General features: G+C 42.6%; 1 long non-coding RNA gene across 2 annotated transcripts; it reads right to left on the reverse strand.

The window, feature by feature from the left end:
- Positions 1-383: 383 nt before the first annotated feature.
- Positions 384-7,115, reverse strand: LOC109903316 (uncharacterized). Of its 2 annotated transcripts, XR_002257017.2 has the most exons (5): positions 6,558-7,106; positions 4,250-4,376; positions 3,905-4,014; positions 2,187-2,282; positions 384-2,016 (listed from the first exon to the last, which is right to left on the reverse strand). It is a non-coding gene; the product is annotated as an uncharacterized LOC109903316 (long non-coding RNA). The 2 variants fall into 2 exon arrangements; XR_002257018.2 differs by having other exon boundaries at positions 3,905-4,376; positions 6,558-7,115.

A 7,115-nucleotide genomic window follows, 5' to 3' on the forward strand; every position in this document is an offset into this window, starting at 1 on the left:
TAAGTTAATGTTCTTGGAATGTTCTCTAACTGGTTTGACATTGGGATTGTACTCAAATAGTCCAGAAAACATTAAACAACATTTTTCTGTGGAAATTTCAGTAATTCAGCATTACGTGTGGTTCTAATTAAAGTCATGTGCTCAGAACGTTCAGAAGCAACATTCTTCTGTGGGAATTTCAGTACTTCATCATAACGTTTCTGCAGGTTTCCTCATGGTTCTATTTAAAGTCATGTTTTCAGAACATGAGGAAAACTTTCCATTAAAAAAAACAAGAAAACAGTAACATTCAAAGAACGTTCTAAGAATGTTATTTAAAATAAATACATTTCGTTCTCAGACTCAACAAAACTCTACTATGGAGCGATTTCAGTGCCAACATGTATTTGAATTTCATAATTTTTATTAGGATATTGAATTTGAATGTAATATTTTTGAATTTGTAATGGACAAATTGAACTTGAATTTCATGATTTGAAACTGAATTGAGTGAATATTGTATTCCGTTTTTAAATTAAATTTCAATTTGAACTGAATCTTCAAATTCAATATTTATGTATTCAGTTTCAATATGGTAGATATTGCATTCATTGTCTGTGTATCAAGTTTACAAACTATAATTTTAAGTTGATAAAAGTTTCATATATTCAACTTCTCAGATGCATTGAGATTCAGTTTAAGTTCAGTTCTCTAAATTCAGATTCAAAACCATTGAGCTATAATAAGAACAAGACAGCCTCCCAGATGGGCAGTCATTTTTTTTTCAATGTAATCTACTGATGGTCGCATATACCGGATTCGTGGGTGCTGACATCGTGTTAGTTCAGGTTTTAGGAGCCAATTAGTACATGGGCACTAACACTGCAGCACAACAAGCGTGAACGTGCATTCCAGCACGAGATAAGAGCAGGGTCGTGGATCTGGATTGCTGGGGGAGGGGAAATATGGAGGCACAAAGCACCGTGCGCACAACCACTGGAAAGGTCAACAACATTTTGTTTATGCAAGTAAATTATTTGCGACTAACAGGACTGTGCTGTAGCTTGCTCTATATGTGCATGTCAGGAGATCATTGTATGATATTCTGTTTGACACAACGCAATTATGTTTCTGAAAACGTTGTTAAAAACTTGTGCATTTGTGCTATGCCCATTTTACAAACCAAGCTCATAATTTGAGTTGTGTCCCAATTAATCAGTCTAGCAATCAATACTGTCACCTTGTATCACATAATTAGCACAAATATATAGATATACACAGTATTTGATAAAATATTTTTGTTCTATTGGTTTCTCAACTAGATGACATCCACGCTAATACATATAAGACACTCACAACATTATGTACATTGTGAAAAACACAGAAATAGGCCAGGGCTATTAATGTTTTATGTGAGGATGGCTTACCCAGTGCTCCCCCAAACCCTCAAAAAAATATGATAAGCACATTGCTTTGTCTATTTTCCCTCCGCCAGCACCTTGGGTTGATGCAGGACAAGACTAGTGAGCTTCAGCGGGACCTCTTGAAGGGTGAGAGCAGGACATACAACAGGAGTGGGATGGGAGTCCACAGGGGATGTTGGGATGGAGCTGTCTGAGCTACTTGTTCCTGTTAACTAACTACTTGTTTTCTTTCTTGTTCTACACAAATACCATCAACATCTCCAGTGATGTCAGGCTACATACTGATTGCTGCTGGTCCACTGTCCTTTAAGATTGTAGCCATGAGGGACATAATTACAGGAAACGATTACAGATTTGTCTGATAGTTACAAATAAATAATATTGTAAAAACCTGCAAGCTTTAATGAAATACACACAAAAGGTTCAAATACAATAGCTAAAGGATTTATGAATTAGTCCGTTTTGCTGTGTGGCCCATGGGTCGAATCAAGCGCAGATTAAGCAATGTCTGTTGTCCCCTCCAGAGATTGGACACTGATGAGCTGAGCTGGTGATCCCTCCTCTCTGCACCTGGGGGCATTGTTTGCATCAACAGGGCAGAGATCCCATCAGCCTGAGTAAGGAGGAGGATATGGTCAGAGGGAGAGGTACTGGGTGATAAGGGGTTTCCCTAGCCATGTGTGTCAAAATATATTAGATGGGAATTATTGTGACCTAACCACGTCATTGTAAGTCAAACAAACACTTGTGCAACTAGAGAGATAACACACTCACTATGTTTACCTAATGAACTGCTTTGTGTAGAGGGTTGAAGGCTTTCTTGCCAGTGGCGTTCAGACGGGCATTGAACTTGATCGGGAGGGCCACAATATGCGTGTGCTGTAGAGGACAGATGTGACAGAGGAAAGAAGAGACAGGAGAGGAGTGACAGAGGAAAGAAGAGACAGGAGAGGAGTGACAGAGGAGCGAGAGAGACCCGAGGACATAAGTGATGACATCCACGCTAATACATATGAAGACTTTCCACTAGCTCTCTTTCATCACAGTATGGGTGATGCCATTTTTTGTGATGGATGGTTTTCTGGAAGGTTTTGTAAACTAAAAACAATGTATACAATGTCTTCTAGTATTGTTTGATTGACCGAAGGCAACTAGGTAGCTTTTGTTTCTTCTTCTAGTCAGTACCGTACAATATGTGTAACGGTAACTTGTTACCTAAAATGCTTTACATACATTTTAATGCCACATCTATCTATCTCTGTGTATCCCCACCAAGAAGAACTATGATGATGGCATGTCTTTGGACACGGGCATCCAGGTCCTGCTGGAAGGAGATGCTGCCCTCCTAAAGCACGGGGCTGATGACAACAATCAGGCCTCATCTCCCTGCACAACACAGCCTCATACAGAGTGAGTCACTACAACAATCAGGCCTCATCTCCCTGCACAACACAGCCTCATACAGAGTCACTACAAAGACAACAGTCAGGCCTCATCTCCCTGCACAACACAGCCTCGTACAGAGTGAGTCACTACAACGACAACAATCAGGCCTCATCTCCCTACACAACACAGCCTCATACAGAGTGAGTCACTACAACAATCAGGCCTCATCTCCCTGCACAGCACAGCCTCATACAGAGTCACTACAACGACAACAATCAGGCCTCATCTCCCTGCACAACACAGCCTCATATGGAGTTGCTACAACGACAACAATCAGGCCTCATCCCCTGCACAACACAGCCTCATACAAAGTGATTCACAACAACGATTACATCAGGCCTCATCTCCCTGCACAACACAGCCTCATATGGAGTTGCTACAACGACAACAATCAGGCCTCATCTCCCTGCACAACACAGCCTCATACAGAGTGATTCACAACAACGATTACATCAGTCCTCATCTCCCTACACAACACAGCCTCATACAGAGTGATTCACAACAACAATTACATCAGTCCTCATCTCCCTACACAACACAGCCTCATACAGAGTGATTCACAACAACAATTACATCAGGCCTCATCTCCCTACACAACACAGCCTCATACAGAGTGATTCACAACAACAATTACATCAGGCCTCAGAAGACGTTTTACATGCGGTATGGTTTGCCATAAAGTTTTTTCATAGACAAAATGCATACAAAACATATATGCTGTGACATTGTGGCCTATGTAACAGCTTGGATGTCAGCAGGCATTGTTTTGATTGTTATCAGCCCCGTGCTTTAGGAGGGCAGCATCTCCTTCCAGCAGGACCTGGATGCCCGTGTCCAAAGACATGCCATCATCATAGTTCTTCTTGGTGGGGATACACAGAGATAGATAGATGTGGCATTAAAATGTATGCAAAGCATTTTAGGTAGCAAGTTACCGCTACACATATTGTACGGTACTGACTAGAAGAAGAAACAAAAGCTACTTAGTTGCCTTCGGTCAATCAAACAATACTTTTTCAAGAGCTAATATGAAAGGCACATGAAGGAAGGCTAACCTTGAGCATCAGCAGATCTCTTGGCTATATGCCCTTGGCTGCAGAGGGTTGAAATTCCACAGGTCAGCTACGTTGACCAATGCCCCGTTTCTCACCAGCAGCTCAAGGACCTCATTGTGACAGTAGGAGCAGACACATAGGGACACTAGAACACTGAACATTTAATTTACTGGATGTATTTAGTGCAAAACTAAATTAATTGATAAAGATGTATTCAATCAATGCACTCAAAGACAGTAGGGTCAGACAGCTAGTAGGGTGTACTAGTCAGACAGCACCTACACACATGCAGGTGGTTAAATGCAAAGGTAATTTTTATTTTACTATCATGCTCTACTACTGTACCCATGATTTTCTGCACAGTTTGTCTGTATCGGGTTCCTCTCTGCTCAGCAAAGGTGTGGGAACTTTGCCTGGTGACATCAGCAGCCTACAGCTCCACTCTTGTCAGCTTGGCAAAGTCTGTAGAGCTCTGGCGACAGGTCAAAAACAGAATCAAATGTATTAGTCACATACACGTGTTTAGCAGATGTTAATGCAGGTGTAGCGAAATACTTGTTTCTAAACACAGCAACAAAAAAAAGACGTCCCTTTTTCAGGACCCTGTCTTTCAAAGATAATTCTTAAACTTCACAGATCTTCATTGTACAGGGTTGAAACACTGTTTCCCATGCTTATTCAATCAACCATAATTAATGAACATGCACCTGTGGAATGGTCATTAAGACCTTAACAGCTTACAGACGGTAGGCAATTAAAGTCACAGTTATGAAAACTTAGGACACTAAAGATGCCTTTCTGCCGACTGAAAAACACCAAAGAAAGATGCCCAGGGTTCCTGCTCATCTGCGTGAACGTGCTTTAGGCATGCTGCAAAGAGGCATGAGGACTGCAGATGTGGCCAGGGCAATAAATTGCAATGTCCGTACTGTGAGACGCCTAAGACAGTGCTACAGGGAGACAGGACGGACAGCTGATCGTCCTCACAGTGGCAGACCACGTGTAACAACACCTGCACAGGATCGGTACATCCGAACATCACACCTGCAGGACAGGTACAGGATGGCAACAACAACTGCCCCGGTTACACCGGGAACGCACAATCCCTCCATCAGTGCTCAGACTGTCCACAATAGGCTGAGAGAGGCTGGACTGAGGGCTTGTAGGCCTGTTGTAAGGCAGGTCCTCACCAGACATCACCGGCAACAACTTCGCCTATGGGCACAAACCCACCGTCGCTTGACCAGACATGACTGGCAAAAAGTGCTCTTCACTGACGAGTCGCGGTTTTGTCTCACCAGGGGTGAAGGTCAGATTCACGTTGATCGTCGAAGGAATGAGCGTTACACCGAGGCCTGTACTCTGGAGCGGGATCGATTTGGAAGTGGAGGGTCCTTCATGGTCTGGGGCGGTGTGTCACAGCATCATCGGACTGAGTTTGTTGTCATTGCATGCAATCTCAACGCTGTGCATTACAGGGAAGACATCCTCCTCCTTCATGTGGTACCCTTCCTGACATGACCCTCCAGCATGATAATGCCACCAGCCATACTGGTCATTCTGTGCGTGATTTCCTGCAAGACAGGAATGCCAGTGTTCTGCCATGGCCAGCGAAGAGCCCGGATCTCAATCCCATTGAGCATGCCTGGGACCTGTTGGATCGGAGGGCGAGGGCTAGGGCCATTCCCCCCAGAAATGTCTGGGAACTTGCAGATGCCTTGGTGGAAGTGTGGGGCAACATCTTACAGCAAGAACTGGCAAATCTGATGCAGTCCATGAGGAGGAGATGCACTGCAGTACTGGGCTACACCAGATACTGACTGTTACTTTTGATTTTGACCCCCCCCCCCCCTCTTTGTTCAGTGACACATTATTCAATTTCTGTTAGTCAGATGTTTGTGGAACTTGTTCAGTTTATGTCTCAGTTATTGAATCTTATGTTCATACAAATATTTACACATGTTAAGTTTGCTGAAAATAAACACAGTTGACAGTGTGATGACGTTTCGTTTAGCTCCCCGACAGTGCAGTAATATCTAACAGCTCCACAACATATACCCCAAAATACACACATCTAAGTAAGGAATGGATTAAGAATATACATACATGTCAGAGCGGCATTGGACTAAGATACAGTGGCATAGTATAGAGTACAGTTTATACATATGAGATGGGTGATGCAATATTTACACAATTAATGTGACTAAGATACCGTAGAAAAGTATAGAGTACAGTTTATACATGTTTTCCACCATAATTTGCAAATAAATTAATAAAAAATCCTACAATGTGATTTTCTGGATTTTTCTTCTCATTTTGTCTGTCATAGTTGAAGTGTACCTATGATGATAAATTACAGGCCTCTCATCTTTTTAAGTGGGAGAACTTGCACAATTGGTGGCTGACTAAGTACTTTTTTGCCCCACTGTATGAGATGAGTAATGCAAGCTACGGAGACATTATTAAAGTGGCTAGTGTTTCATGTCCTTAAAGTGGCCTGTGATTCCTAATATATGCCTATAGGCCTGTCACATATCAATTTGCACTTGGTACCTCCGGTCGAGGGTTGGCACCAACTCACGAAACCCCCGTTTCTCGACCGTGTAAATCGGGGCCATGTTTTGCAGATGTAAATTGTAACTGCAGCTGTTACCTCCTTCCATCTTCGTGATTCTTCGCCATATGCTGTGCCGCGGGCAAAAGCCTCTTGCATCGCCTGAGTCAGGGGTTTGTTTTGAACACTCGACTGTACTTTTTGGGGTCTCATCCGTAGACTATCTCCGTACAGTTTCAAATGATTCTTGCGTAGGTGGTAAGAGGTTAGTGGTGTATGAGCCTGTTGTCGGGACCGGCCTGCGGAGTATTTTGCAGCGGACGGTTTTCTAGTCCGTGTCATTCTTTTCATACCCAAACCACGTCCATACGACCGAAGTAGGTACGAGCTCCATGTCTCCGTGCATTATGTCAAGTGCACTCTCCTCCATGTTTGTTTGTGTTGCAAATTTCCTTCCACAACGCACGCAGAGTCGTCCAATTGACGAAAATTATTGCCATAAAGTGTGATTTGCAACACAACGAAATAATCCATAGAAACAGAAAAAAAATAGACATGGAAGACAATTTATTGAAAAATTTAACTGATATTTTTGCCACAAATTTGATAACGAAACGATATTTTTATGAATTGTCTTTCAGGGCTCGGTGTTAGTTA

The sequence above is a fragment of the Oncorhynchus kisutch genome, linkage group LG2, assembly GCF_002021735.2.
Source record: "Oncorhynchus kisutch isolate 150728-3 linkage group LG2, Okis_V2, whole genome shotgun sequence".
Classification (NCBI taxonomy): Eukaryota; Metazoa; Chordata; class Actinopteri; order Salmoniformes; family Salmonidae; genus Oncorhynchus; species Oncorhynchus kisutch.